Below are 16,063 nucleotides of genomic sequence, written 5' to 3' on the forward strand. Positions count from 1 at the left end.
TTTTCTTGGTGAAAATACTGGAGTAGTTTGCCATTTCCTTCTCCAGCTCATTTTACAGATGAGGAAACTGAGGCAAACAGGGTGAAGTGACTTTCCCAGGATCACATAGCTACTGTCAAGCGTCCAAGGCTGGATTTGAACTCACGTCATCCTGACTCCAGGACCGATGTGCCATCTAGCAGCCCCAAAAGCAGCTTTTCAAATATCTATGCTTGAGTGGATTTTCAAGGCATTTGACATACTTTGTTTTAAAGGGTCATTCACTGATAAAGTTTAGACATTCAACCAGACATTTATAAAGAATGTACTTTATGCCCAGTACTTTTAAGAGCACCATGGAGGAGACCAACAAAGAATACAACACGATCCCTGAGTTCAAGAAATTTCCAATCTACTGGGGGAAATGAGATGAGCAGACATAAAATAGAGAATACTTAAGTTCTTAGATCGAGAGGCAACATGGCAATGTGGAACTTCTGGCTTTTGTGGTCTCAGTAGATTTGGGTTTGAATCCTGACTCTGCTGTGACCTCCTTGTGTGATGTTGGCCAAGGTTCTGTGACTCAGGTTCCTCATCTGTAAAAGGAGAATTGCTTTGGGTCTGATGGCATCTAAACCTCCTTTTTACTCTAAGTCCCAAGATCTAATGGTTGTTATGGTTTGTAAGTGATAGAAGGGATCCAAAGAAGAGACAAATCCATATGGGCTGGAAAAGAATCCCACTTAATGAAGGTATCCTTTGAATCTCAGCTTGAACACCTGACCGTGGAGAGGTTGTTACACGGGCTCCAGTCCATCCCATTTTTCAAAAGCTCTAGTTATTGGAAAGTTTTCTTTCTTTTTATTAAACTTAGAGCCTTAACTAGGGTTGGCCGACTGGGTTATATTCCAGAGTATCAAAATTTAGGGAGAAACTGGCAACATGTTCAGTCCTGCAGCAGGTAGAAACAACTGAACTTAGTACCTAGTTATCAAGAGCGATGAGTTAAAACAGGCAGCTCCCCACTGCCCCCCCCCAACAGTGTCCTAGCTCTTCCCTCCCTCTCTCCACTTCTAACATTCTCCACCCTTTCTAGCCCCCACATTTTATGCCAGTTTCATGGGCTATTGCCCATGAATTGCTGGTTATGGTTCTATTTAAACCAACAACTTCTTCCCTTTCTACCCATTTGACCTAGTTCTGCTCCCAATGCACCATCACAGAATAAGTTGATTAAAGTTCTGTACTCCTCTACTCAGGCTTTCCATCATTTAAGAGGATAATCATTGTTGTCAACTATTCTCTTGCCAATTCTTTAGGTTTGCTATTTCCCCTCAATATTCTGGTCACTCACCTGTAGACGTTGTCTTATAATCTAATACCTTGAGAGGAATACAATGCTCCCCATGCAGTCCAACCCACCCATGCCACATCACCAGTGCAGATAAAGACAGTTGCTGCTGGGAGGAAAGGGATTGAGACACAAACTGGTGGGCAAACAAGCATCAATGAAAAATCGGGCACAGTTGTTACCAGGAAATCTACTGAATCCCCAAGTCCGAGGGGCTTGAAATAAAAGACAAAAGCATTTTAGGAGCAGAGACCCCCATGGAAGGACATTTGTATTAGATTTAGAACTGGAAGTGCTCTTAGAGCTCATCAGATCCAGCCCCTTCATTTTATAATTGGGGAAACTGAGGCTTCATCCATGACAATCAGTCAATAGGCATTTATGAAGTACCTACTATGTGCCAGGCACATAGGATACAAAGAAAGGCAAAAGTCAGCTCCTGTCCTCAGGGAGCTTATAGTCAAATGGGGGACATAATACGCAATAGTTGTGTACAAAAAAGCTATAGAGCAGATAGATGGAAAATAGTCAACAGAGTTGGTAAACGGCAGAGGTGGAATTTGAACTCAGGGCCTTTGATTCCACATCTAGAAAGTAACATTATATGAAATTTCAAGATGGTGACCATTTGTCTGACTCAATTTGTCTTCCTAAAGCTTCTCTCTCTCTCTCTCTCTCTCTCTCTCTCTCTCTCTCTCTCTCTCTCTCTCTCCTCTCCTCTCCTCTCCTCTCCTCTCCTCTCTTCTCTTCTCTTCTTTCTCTTTCTCTCTTGTCTCTCTCTTCTCTTTCTCTCCTCTATTCTCTCTCTCCTCTATTCTTCTTCTTGTTTTTTTCTCCCTCTGTGTCTCTCTCTTTGTCTCTGTCTCTGTCTTTCTCTCTCTCTGTCTCTCTCTCTCTCTGTGTCTCTCTCTTTCTGTCTCTTTCTCTGTCTCTCTCTGTCTCTTTCTGTCTCTCTCTCTCTCTCTCTCTCTTTCTCTCTCTCTCTCTCTCTCTCTGCCTCACTTTCTCTGTTCCTGGCTTTAACTTGTTTCTAGCCTGCCTCTCATCAGGGTCTGCAAAGTGCCTTTCTGACTCAGTCATGCCCATTAGACTTGTACAAGTACCAAGCACTGTGGGGCCATTGTCTTCCTGGCCCTGTGGGGCCTCTGCTTCTGCTCCCACCATCTAAAATTGCAGCAGCTTCTCCAGCTGTCAAATAGCACAACTGAACTGGGGTCCTTATGTGGATCCAGGTGGACTCAGCTCCTCATCTGATCCTAGCTTGTGGAGGTAATTTTGAATCCAGGTTATATGCTCTATCATATTGGCAATTCCTCCCATATTGGTATATCCATTAATTTATCATCATGCCTTCTACATTTTTTGAATATTATTTTATTTTTTCCTCAATTATATGTAAAAACAACTTTAACATTCATTTTAAAAAACTTTGAGTTCCAAATTCTCTTACTCCCTTCCCTTACCCCTCCCTGAGACAGTAAGCAATTTGATATAGGTTATACATGTGCAATCATGCAAAACATATTTCCATATTAGTCATGTGAAAGAAAACACAGACTAAAAAGGGAAAAAAACACGAAAAAATAAAGTGAAAAAATCGTTGGCTTTGATGTGTATTCAGATTCTGTCAGTTCTTTCTCTGGAGGTGGAGAGCATTTTTCATCATGATGCCTTCTAAAATTTTCATTTGAGTCATTGCTAACAATGCTGGACAGGACAAGAACAGGGACAGGTCTCTGGCATATCACTGGAGACCTTCCTCCAGGTTAATTTTGGTCCATAAATCAACAGTCTTTGCAGCTGGTTGTTAACTAGATCCAAATTTACCTAAATTGGGACAAAGAATAGAGAAAGATTCGTGGAAAAGACTGGACTCCAGCTGAACTCACACCAAACTTCCTTGTTGGGACCAAGCAAAGCAGCCCTCTGCATTTTTCTCATTATAATCCTTGAAATGCTTGGGAACAGCCTTGAGATTATTGGATTTTAGAGCCTGAAAGGGCCTGGCATATATTCCAGTATGACTCCATTTTAAAGATAGAGAAACTGAGGTTAAGAGAGGCTGAGAAACTCCCTCAAGCTCACACAGTGACAAAGCCACTGTGATCCTGCCGCTCCCCAAAGCAGCTTTTCTCTTAAGGCTTGTCTTCTTAAAACTCAAGATTTCCTGTTCCTTCGGCCCTTCTCATGTGGCTTCCAGTTGTCCTCCTTTGTATTTGCTCCAACTTGTCAATACCCTTCCAAAATTGTGACTCCAAGAACCAAACCTAATACTCTAGATGTGGTCTGGCCAGGACGGAGCACAGAAATATAATCACCTCCCCAGTTCTGGACGTTATGTCTCTCTTAATACAGACAAAGGCTACAGTAACTCCGTCCCTCCCCTTGCAACAAAATAGGAAGAACCAAGCAAGAAATTCCCTCATTGACTGTGTCTGAGAACATAGGTCTCATTCTGCCTAAATCCAGTCTGCTTTCTGTCTGGACATGGGTAGTATCCTTCGTCCCTAGTCCTCTGGAATGCATTCACTTTCTTGGATACGCAACCACATTGTTGATTCATGTTGAGCCTGAAGGCCACCGAGACTCCCAGATCTTTTTCAGACAAATTATTTTATTGTAATTCCTCCTTTATTTTGTACTTGTCAAGTTGATCTTTTGAATCCAAGTATTAGACTTTGCATTTATCCCTACTAGATTTCATCTTATTAGATACTATGATAAAAAAAAATTAAATTAAAAAAAGAAAAGAAAAAAGATACTATGATCATAGACATAAAGCTATGAGGGACTTTAGAGGACACTGAGTCCAATTTCTGCATTTTACAGATGAAGAATGAATGAATAAAGGAAGGAAAGAAGCATTTGGGACCGTGCTAAACACTTTACAAATATGTCATTTGATCCTTACAACTTCGGGAGATTGGGGCTATTATGATCCCAATTTTATAGGTGAGGAAACAGAGGCAGTTAAGTGAGCTTGCTTGAAGTCTACAGCTTTTATGCATCTGAGGCTAGATTTGATCTCAGGTCATCCTGACTCAAGGCCCGGTGATCTATTCAGTTCATCACTCGGTTGTCTTACATCATTCTAGTTAGACCAGATTCTCTTATCTAATGCTGTACCTGCCCATTTTTGGTCGTCTTCACATCTCATATGCATGTGATCTTATATGCCTTTATCCAAATTAAAACCAGAGTTCTATTCAAATGTGAGCTACTAGGAGTAGTGTTAATGGGTCCAAAGACCAAGCTCTCTGTTCTCTGGGCACATGCCATTCATTGAGAGGAGGGAAGTGGTTGGGGAAGGATGGGGGAGGGGATTGGAAAGAGATCGGTAGGGTGAACTGCTGAATCAGGGAAAGTCTAACAAAGTGGGATGAGTGGGATGGAAATGTAAATGCTTGGTGATTGGCCACCATTCCTGCCTCTGAAGCCCTAGGACATTCTGGGAGCGACTGGTGTCCAATCCATTGTTTCTAGGGCTTTTCCTTGGGAATCGAGGGTCTAGTATGTGGTGGGAGTTGATCCTTTGGCAGATACATGGGAAAAGTGGCCTTAAGAGGGTATGGCTATATTTGATGTTTTCAAAATAGTTTATTATTTTTATTTTTTCAGTGAGCAAGCATTAAAAAATTAGTATATCTCTACTCCATCTCATCCCATTGAATACATAAAAAGAGAGAAATCTCCCAAAATAAATCCCTCAACACATACTACGTAGTCTGACAAAACAAATTCTCACAGTGCCCATGTCTGAAAATGTATGTCTTTGTATCTCAAGCTGATCATGTCTCCATCAGGAGTGAGTGGGATGTTTTGTCTTCACTCTTTTGGGCTCAAGGTTTATCATTGCATCGATCATCGTTCTAATCTCTTTCAAAGTTCTTTTTCTCCATGATGTTGTTATCCTTACGTAAATTGTTCTCTCAGTTCCACTCATTTCATTCTGCATCATCTCATAGAGGTCTTTTCAATTTCCTCTGACATTGTCCATTTCATCATTTCTCATGGTACAATAATATTCCATTCTGTCCATATACCACAATTTGTTTAATTGTTACCCAGTAGATGGATATTATTTCTTGTGAGGGGTGAGAGGCTGCCCTTCCCACTGCCCTCCAGCCTCCTGCCCTTGGTAACATCATTCTCCCTCCTAGGGCCTTAACAGTTGGAAAGAAGCTGCCACATCAAGATAAGGAGGTAAAGGCCAGTAGATTTTTTTTTCTTCTCTCCACCTCCTTCCCCTCCCTGCCCTCACCTCCAGTGCTTCGGGCCCCTCCAACAGGAATAGTTATCACCAAAGAAAAGAAAAAGGAAAAGCGGCATTTTTAAGGAAACATTTTTAATAAAGAAAATTACTCCAAATTGTAAGTTTTGCTGCTCTCTGACCACTTCCTTTTTCCCATCCTTTTGTCTTTCCTCACCCCACTTCCCCTACCCCCATCCTGGCTCTCCACCCAGCATTGCACCTGAATTTCAGAGTTGCTGGAAATGTAACTGCTTTATTTGGGGTTTGAGGACTTCCTTTTTATAGCTGAGATTGGGGTTTTCTACTTTGTCTCTCTTCCTCTTCCCTGGAGTCTCCCTGCCCCTCTTCTCAACCCCCAACAACCAAAGCAGTTGTCTCGCTATTATCACTAAATTCAACTTGTAATGGCAGAGAGAACAAAGAGGAGAAAATGTCCTCAACTCCCTCTCCCTCCCTCTCTCTCCCTCTCTCTTTCTTGTTCTGTCTCTCTCCCCCTTCTCTTCCCTCTCTGTCCCCCTTCCTTTCCCTTTCTCTCTTCCCACCCCTTTCCCTCTCCTGTTCCTTCCCTGTCTCCTTCCTTTCTCTCTCCCTCTCTGTCTCCTTCCTCTCTTCCTCCCTCCCTCCCAGGCTCTGATGAAAAATTGCCCACAATAGCTTTGGAAGTTCAGTTCTAAGAACTACAAGCAACTTCAATTCTAGGACAATAAACCTGTTGATTTTTTTTAACGAGAGAATTAGGATTTGATGACCATGAATATTTCAGTTTTGACTCCGATTTTTCTTATTTCCTCCAGCAAATCATTTCACCCCATTCTTTAAATATTCTGCTGGGTCAGTGATGATGTCTTCACAATACTATTTGCCATTTTAATGGATGCTAAAGTTGACAAAGTGCTTTATGGACATTATTTAATTTGCTGCTCACAAAACCATGGGAGGTAGATGCTGCTGGGATTATTGTCACCGTTTTTCAGATAAGAAAACTCGTTCTCAGAGAAGGCGATGTGGCTTGTAAGTGCTGGAGGCAGAATTTGAACCCAGGTCTGCCTGACTCCAAGTCCAGGCACACTGAGCCCTGCAATACTGCAAAGCCTCCCTAGCAAAGTCCATGGAAATCTGAAATAGATTAGTCTACCCTGGAACAAAAATATCATGGCTGAATAACTGCTATTGCCCAGATGATGACATACAGCTGGCCAGGCAGTCCATTGAATTAGTCCATCAAAATCTGTGTGTTGGATGAGTGTTACAAACGGAAAGCAAGCTGGGCCAGGGAGTGAGCAGCAGAGGGAGATTGGGCTGCCTTGCAATTGGGAAACTGTGTGATGCTTTCAGCACAGAGACAGTATGGTATAGCAGAGTAGGGGCTTCGTCTAGAATCTGGGGAGATCCAGGATCAGATTCCACCCGACCCTTTTTAGTGTTGTGTCTCTTAAACTTACTGAAGCTCAGTTTCTTTGTCTTTAAAATGGGCATGGTAATAATCTCCCTGAACCTTCCCCATGGGATTGTTCCTCACAGAGACTCATTTGTGATAACATATGTTAAACGCTTTACAAATCATAGAAGCAGGGTTAGATATGGAGACGTCTGCACCTGCACATGTCCGCTGTGATTAGCGAGTCCAAGTGTTCAACATTGTAAAATCCTTTATCTTTAACACTGTCATTCTCCACATGATGATTCATAGCTAGGAATTCTGGAATTCCATGATAAAGGATGAATAAAAATAACAATCTTAATTCAGTCTGATTCAACAAGCATTTATTAAATGTTTACTGTGTGAAAGGCAAAAGACAGTGTAGGGGAGTAGATAGGGAGACAGTCTTGGATTTAGTAGTCAATTAATCAACAAGCACTTATTCAGTGTCTCATGCATGCTAGGCAGTGTTAGGTTCTGACAAGACCTGGGTTCAAGCCCTGCCTCTGATGTGTGCTGGCTGTGTGGCCCTGGGAAAGCCACTTAACTTCTCAGTGTTCCTGGGCAGCTTTCTAAGACCAGGTGGGAGAGGGGGTTTCCTCCTAGGGAATTCCCTAGACCAAACCCCTACTTGTACTTACATTTTTTTTGAAGGGCAAAGATGCAGTCATATAAGTAGATGGTACTGTTACAAATGGTGGCTTATAATGCAAAACTTAGTACAGGAAGCTTAAGGAACAATATACATGTCATCAGGGAAGGAAGTGGGTTGTCCATATAGCATGAATGTGAATCAGCTGATGGAGAACCCAAAGGGAAGCACAAGAGAAAAAAGAAGGAAGAAGAAGGTCTCCAGTCCATTGGGTCTGTCCTCTATTAAGAATGAAACTTGGGGGCAGCTAGGCGGTGCAGTGAGTAGAGCACTGGTCCTGGAGTCAGGAGGACCTGAGTTCCAATCTGGCCTCAGATATTTGACACACTTACCGGCTGTGTGGCCTTGGGCAAGTCACTTAACCCCAATTGCCTTTCCTTCTCCCCTCCAAAAAAAAGAATGAAACTCTTTGGGCTTTGGTTTTCTGATCTGAGAAATGAAGATATTGGGCTAGATGGCCCCTTCCAGCTCCAGGTCCACGATCCTTTGTACAGAACGAGAGATTTGGGTTCGATGTCTAGATAAAATCCCTGACATTTGTAGTCAACAAAAAAGTGAGATGGGCTCTTATGGGAGGTTTTGGGCCTGTTTCAATGGAGGTCTTCAATTGGACACTTGGTAGGGACTCTATGTGTATAATATAGGCATAAGTATAGGTATAGAATAGAACAGATTAGATGGATCAGTGGGGGAGGGGAGTCTGCTCCAATTCTGAGATTCTGTGATTTATGAGAAAAGACAGGTAAGAATCATATAGGAAGAAAAAGCAAGGGGGAGATATCACCTGCCTTAGCGGGCAAAAGGAAGAGGATAGACACTGATGAAGTCATGGATCCTTCCAAGTGTTTGTGTTTGCATTCTCAGTGAGTGGCACAGGGTCTGGCCCATAGGAAACACTTAATAAATGCTTGTTGACTGACCATCTAAAGTCTTTGAAAGTCACTCAGGCCGTTCTGCTTTTAGCCAATATTTCTTATCTTAGCCATACTGTGCTCTAGGATCAGATTAGAAGGGAAGATGTAACAGATGTCAATCACTTTGCATACTGCACTGTACAAATGTTAGATTATTGCTGTCGCCCTTTTCTGAAGGCAGTGTGGTCTAACGGGTAGGGCGGTGGACTTAGACTCAGGAAGACTTAGCCGATCCCACCTCAGATACTTCCTGTGTGATCTCGGGCAAATCACAGTTTCTTATGTAGGGAGCAAGTGGGGGTTGACTTGGATGATCTCTACAATCTTTTCCAGCTCCAAGTCAGTGATGCAATGATCCAAAGAAGAAGGCTTACTCTTTCTCTGTCATATTGAATTAATGTCACTTTGTGGGGGGAAAAACTCAACTATGTTTAGACTGAGCTCAAGCGTGCAACATTTTTATACTACAGATTTTTTCCCCTAGAAGAAGTGAAGTAAGAAGTTGGGAATTCCTATTAGCTGCAAGAATGCATGTTTAGATGTTAGCATTCAACATATAACAACATGTGGATCTTCTTGGCAAATTAGGAGATTTTTTTAATTCCTAAGGCATCGTGAATAACTTAAAAAACCCAATGACACAATAATGGTTTCATTGTTTCTCCTTTCTTTGACTTAACATTTTAAATTTCATTTTCAAATGACGAAAGGGCAGAGACGAATGCTACCTTTTCGTATCTCACAGATATCCAGCCTAGAAGACCCTCATTCAGGTGGATGTGTGAGTTCACACTACAGAATATCTTTAAAAATTTCACTAATCTGCCAGGTGGCTGGGTAATGTAGCTCATGAAGAGATGCAGCTGCGAAAGGCATATGGACGACACACTCTGAAATGGGGAGGTTTCATAATTGTCTCGACTATGGCCAAGAAAAAGGAAATATTCTGATTTCCTGTAATTCAAACCACTTGTTCATGAGTCCTTCAGTTCTAGGTCATAGAAGACACATTGAGTTGAAGGACTTCAGGGATTTTAATCCTCTTTCTGGCTACACATGGGTGATTTAGGGCTTAGTGTATCTAGGTGGGTGCAGTGGGCCTGGAGTTAGGAAGACCCGAGTTCAAATCCAGCCTCAGAAACTTTCTAGCTGTGTGACCCTGGGCAAGTCACTTAACCTCTGCTTTCCTCAGTTTTCTCAATTGTAAAATGGGGATTAGAAGAGCACCTACCTCCCCGAGTTGTTGTGGGGATCGAATGAGATCATATCCATAAAGGACTTAGCACTTGTGTGACTGGCACTTAGTAGATGCTACATAAATGCTTATTCCTTTCCCTTCCTTTAGTGTCTATATCGGGACAGTTGCCTTAAGAAAAGCTTTAAGGGCCATGTTGACACAACTCTGAGGTACCACCTCACACCAATCAGATTGGCTAACATGATGCAAAAGAAAATGACAAATGTTGGAGGGGATGTGGAAAAATGGGGACACTAATGCATTGTTGGTGGAGTTGTGAACTGATCTGACCTTTCTGGACAGCAATTTGGACTATGCCCAAAGGGCTATAAAACTGTGTATACCCTTGACCCAGCGATACCATTGCTAGGTCTGTATCCCAAAGAAATCCAAGAAAAAGGAAAAGTATCTATATGTACAAAAATATTTATAGCAGCTCTTTTCTGGTGGCAGAGAATTGGAAATTGAGGGGCTGTGCATTGATTGAGGAACGGCTGAACAATCTGTGATACATGATTGTGATGGAATAGTATTGTGTCATAAGAAATGATGAGCAGGATATTTTCAGAAAAACCTCGGAAGACCTTTATGAACCAATCCAGAATGAAGTGAGCAGAACCAGGAGAGCACTGTACACAGTAGCAACAATCGTGGAAGGACAATCAACTGTGAAAGACTTAGCTACTCTCAGCAATACAAGGCTCTAAGACAATTCCAAAGGGTTCGTAATGAAAAATGCCATCCACCTCCAGAGAAGGAACCAATGGAGTCCGAATGTAGAACAAAGCATACTTTAAAAATGTTTTCTTTCTTTTTCCTTTTTCTTTTTTGTTTTTGGTCTGTATTTTCTTTCACAACATGACTAATATGTTTTGCATGACTGCACATGTATAACCTATATCAGATTGCTTGCCTTCTCACTGAGTGGGGAGGGGAGGGAGAGAGAGAGAAAATTTGGAACTCAAAATTTTTTAAAAAAGAATGTTAAAATTGTTTTTACATGTAATTGGAAAAAATAAAATATTCCTTTTTAAAAGGTCCATTGTTTATCCTGTGGTTAGCTTTGTTTCCTGCCTCTTTCCCTTGGTCCTCAAATGTGCTCCTTCTTCCTCTCTGTTTCTTCAGGCTTCAGCTAAGGGACCATCTCCTATGAGAGGCTTTTTCCATAGCTCCCTAGTTCTTAGTGTTTTCTCCTTTGTCCTCAAAGCATCATGTATGTATTTGTGTACACGTGTAGCCACCTGGACCTGTCTTTAAAGGCAGAAAGTGACAGACTACTCCCTCCTCTGGCCCCCACCTTTGGAATGTGGGCATTACCAGCCAAATTTGGCCACAGTTTTCCTCCTCCCACCCAGCTGTTCCCATTGCCTAGTAGTACTTTCTAGGGGGGAACAGAGTACATGAGGACTTGTGACCTGACAGCCTAGTCAAGACAGCCAAGTGGTACTGGGACTCATTTGGGCAAAGGATAAAAAATGCTCCTTTTGGCAATTTTATAAAAAATTATTATAATCAAAACCAGAAAATTTTCTTTTGATTTACCCCACCCCTGGCCCATTCTCCTCATCCAGGAAAAGCCATGCACTTTGTGACCAGAGCTCAAGCCTTAGTCCTTTCTGAGCTTTCTGTACCAATACCAAATACTGCTCCTCTCTGTTGCAGTCCCCCTGTTCTCAGATAAGGAAACCCAGGGCTCCAAAGCAACGAGGACCTATCTTTTACAGCAAATGGGCCCACTTTGATACTAACCATAACAACAAACAAATGTCTCTAGAGAGCAAAAGGGAAGGGAAAGGAGACTTTACCAACTGCCTGAATCCTTAGCTAGGGGAAAGTTCACCAACAAGCAGGTTCTCCCCACGTGGTCCCCCTTTCATCCTAATGGAGAAAGGCACCATTAGCCCCCCATGGAACCTTGACTCACCATACATTATCACTTTTGATTTTCCCAAGAAACTTATGAGGTGCTCTGATTATCGCCACTTTACAGAGGAGAAAATGAGGCCCAGAAGGTTAAGTGACTTGTCCAGGATCACATAGCTAGTAACTGAGACAAGATTCGAACCCAGGTCTTCCCATCTCTAGGTCTAGCTCTAGCCACCATGCTACTGAGCTTGTGCTATATGAATATTATTTGAAGGAACCAGGGGCGTTTAGGCTGAAGAAAAGAAAACTTATAGGAGATGAGAGCTGTTTTCCAGTATTTGAAGGGAGTAGACCTGGTCACTCCGGCCCCAGAGGGCAGACTTCCTAATAATTAGATTTAAAAGTACAGTGCTGCTACTCAGGTGGGAGGGGGCTTAAAACTAAGCCTGGAGGACAATTTGTCACATTCATTCATTCAATAAACATTTTAAAGTACCTACTATGTTCTAGGCACTTTGGATACAAATATAAAAATAAGACAATGTAGCCACCAAGGAATTTGCAATCTACTAGGCGATAAAAGATGTTCACAGATATGTAAATATGAAGGATACACAAAGTAAACACAAAGTCATTATTTTCAAGGTAGGGGAGGAGGGCACTTATACCAGTGGGTGGAGGGGAAACATTGGGCAAAGGAGTAGTATAGAAAGTGGCACTTGAGCTGAGCCTTGAAGGCCGAGGCAGAGGTGAGGAAAGAGAGCATTTCAGGCGGGGGTGGGCAGCCTATATAAAGGCAGAGATGGTTTTTATTTCTTTAGATATGGCCTGGTCTAAATGGTCTCAGGACAGCCCTTCTAAATCTGAAATTCTGTAAAGTTGAGTGGCTTGTCCACGATCACATAACTAGTCATTGTCAGGGGCAGGATTTGAATCCAGACCTTCTTGACTCTGGAGTCAGCCCACTGGCCTTTTCACTGGGCTCTCTTCAAGTCAGAGTCTTCATTAAAGTACAGGCAATAAAAAGTTCCCCCGAGGCAGTCCAATGCCCCCGACATTTGTCCTCTGCCCAATTCTGGGAAGGGTAGGGGTAAACAAACAGTGTGCTGACAGCATCCCACTTTCAGTTTATAAGTCAGATGAAATAAATGACATTTTTTCCAAAGAAATTCCCAAAGGTCCCCAAGACGGCTTGGTAATAAAAACGCAGTTTGTGTTGGTCCGGGGAGGCTCCCAAGCTGTGCCAACAGCCACATTCCACAAGGCCCTGGGGCCAGCTCCCCTGTGAATAGCACTTTTGCAAACAGGGCTGTACATAAGGCGGCCGTGTGTGTGCATGAGCTCGCCGGCCAGGTACACCAGGCAGCTGCATAAATTGCTTCTAGCATGGGATTATTTATGACCTGAGCAACTCTGCCCTTGGCTCAGCCCCTTTTCTTGTTTCTTAAATGATAGTATTAGTGCTGGGGAGAGACAACCAACGGAGAAAACTGGATTCCACAGACAAACGTTGCCAGGTGCCCCAGTCCCAGCGCCACCCCTGCCCTGGAGCCTTTGGGCTTTGTGTTCTCTCCGTCCTTCCAGGCCAGGACATTGTTCTCATGACCCTAAGGGCAGGCAGGGAATGAAGGGACAGGCTGAGATGAAAGACTTATCTTGTGTTGTTGTTAGGTCAAGTTTACACATTTGGACGATGGCCAGGAGGTTAGAAGTTTTGACTCCAAAAGTTAACAGAAAAAAGGGGGGAAACCCCAAAAATGATCCAATGAGTTGTGTTACCTGAGGTAAGTTATTTAACCTTTCTCTGCCTTGGTTTCTTCAGCTGTGAAATGGGGGCAAGGATACCTTCACTGCCTCCCTCACAGAGACGTTGCAAGGAAAAACTTCGTAATCTCTAAAAATTCTCTCTAGATATTACTGTTATTATAGAGGCTATATGGCATCATGTTTGAAGGTCTAGCCTTCATTAGAAGAGGTCTCAGGTTCAAGCCTGCCTCTGACAGATACTGATGAGACCCTGGCCGAGTCGCTTACCCCTTAGTGTTCTAGGCAGCTATGTCGTTATGACTGACATTGGTAGAGGGAATTTCCTCACCTAGAACTTCTTACACTGATGAAATTATGGCTCCAGTAAAAGAAAACTCACTCACACACACACAAACACACACACAATGACAAAGGAAACCAATTATATTGAAATAAAGTTATCAAAATGTCAAAAACTAAAGTTCACATATTGCAGGTAATGACACCTGACCTCAAAGTTTGTCAATGTATGCAGGTTTTCAATCACTCTTGGCAAGGTGTAGGCAGACTTCTCACTTTTTGTCTTTCAAAGACGCAAAGACAAAGGGCAAAGCACAAATGGTAGTCCTGGGATCTGAATTGCAGGAAATGATTATGATAAAGGTAGGGACTGCAGTGAGAAGAAACATTGAACCCAAACACAAACTTCTTGTTTTAATCTTATACTGCCTGTATTGAGAGGGCACTGTCCCAAATGATCTGTTCCCAAATATTCAGAACTGAAAGGGTTCATTGAGATTATAGAGCTGATAAGAGCCTTAGAGGCCATTAAGTCCAAATTCCTCATTTTATAGATAAGGAAACTGAGGTACAGAAGTACTTGCCTTGAGTTATACAGCTCACCTGAGACAGAATTTAAATCCAGGTTTTTCTGATTCTAGGTCCACTGCTCTATTCACTACTCTGTACTCCCTGGAGTCCAATGCAGTCCTCGTGTTACAGAGGGGGAAACTGAGACCAGGAGGGACAAAATGTCTTGGCTACTATCACACAAGTAGTGAATGGCAATTCTGGGATTTGAATCCAGATTCTCTGACTCCAGACAGAACGATGGCTCTGTCCAATGCACCCTGCTGAACCAGCCTTCACAGGGTGATGAGGAGGGAGACATTGAGCAGGTATAGTGATGGGCCAAGCTGGAGAGATTTACAGTTCTTCTTGATTCTCTTTTCTAGGGCCAGCATTTGCAGTTCTTTGAAATCACACACCTCCTATTAACATAAATAAGATGAATGCACTCCTAAGCTAAACACAAGTGAATTGTAGCTTCTGCACTTTCCTGTTTCTATTATACACTAAGGTATTTCCTTTTTCCTATGTGGACATTGTGGTTTCTGAAAGGGATGGAAAAGGACATTTGTGTAAGGAAAATTATAAAATCTAGAGAAGAAAAACAGTCTCTCAGACAAAAAAAATTGAGGAGAGACAGACCATTCTGAGGTCCAGACAGAGAAATGCCCCTCAGAAAAATGTACTAGGGGGACTTATTGAAAACAGAACAGTGACTGAAGTAAGGATGGATGATTGCAGGGCATTGTGGTCTATCAGCTCATTTACATGTCACCATTTTTAGAATTTAAAGGGATATAACTAAGAAATAGGATATTGAACCAGCATTTGGGAACTATGGGAAGATTTATATAAGGACTGGTGGAATATTACCTGACCGAGGTGAAGTTGTTGAGCTTTATATCATAAGTTAGAGATGGGCCACAGCTTCTGAGAAGGCACTGCCTTGAGGTGTGGTGTTAAAAGGCAGAGAAGAAGCTATGGGCAGAACCAGCAGGAGAGGAACAGAAAAGGAAAAGAACACGAAAAGCTGATCCTAGGAGGAGTCAGGTACAGAAAGTACCAGAGGCATTAGCAAAACTCCTTACAGAAGGCAAGATGTAGCAGGCTGACCGGGGCTGAGTCAGCTCAGAGAACCAGCTGAAGCTACAGCTTCAGCTTTTGGGCTCCTTGGAAGAATGGAGTTCCTTTGGGAGCAGCTGAATCCTGTTGCTATCATTGCTTTCTAGTACTTCCTAGCCTGAGAACATATGCCTCTCAGGGGAAAAGAGGCTTTGCATCTACACTGCTGTAAAACACAGGCTTGGCTTTTCTGAAAGTCAAATGGACAAAGCAGGATCTCTTGCTGCTTGAGAAGCTGTCTGGTGAAAGATTGAGAATGGGAAACTCCTCGAAGTCCCAGAGCAGATCTGACAAACTTGTCAGTTTTCTGAGTTAAGGGAACTACTGGTGACTGAAAGAGTGTAACACTTTTTCAGCACCCTGCTAAAGGTGGATGTGTGCTCAAAAGTTTGTTACTTCTTCACTGGCCCAAGAATAGCAGAGAAGCAGCTTTGCCTAGCAGGAGAGATGTAAGAACCAGATGGAGAGCAGATAGCAGAGAAACTTTTTTTGTCCAGCAGGTAAAGCATGGTATATGCAGTCCGATGGTATCAAATTCAATTAGAAACAGAGGCCACTAATCCATATACAATGATCTCTGTGGGCCACATAATTGACTTAGTTTTAAAATGCAACATTATCTATGTTTTGTTTTATTTTTATTTATTTTGTTAATATTTCTCAATTACATTTTAA

This window comes from Trichosurus vulpecula, chromosome 5 (assembly GCF_011100635.1).
Source record: "Trichosurus vulpecula isolate mTriVul1 chromosome 5, mTriVul1.pri, whole genome shotgun sequence".
Lineage (NCBI taxonomy): Eukaryota > Metazoa > Chordata > Mammalia > Diprotodontia > Phalangeridae > Trichosurus > Trichosurus vulpecula.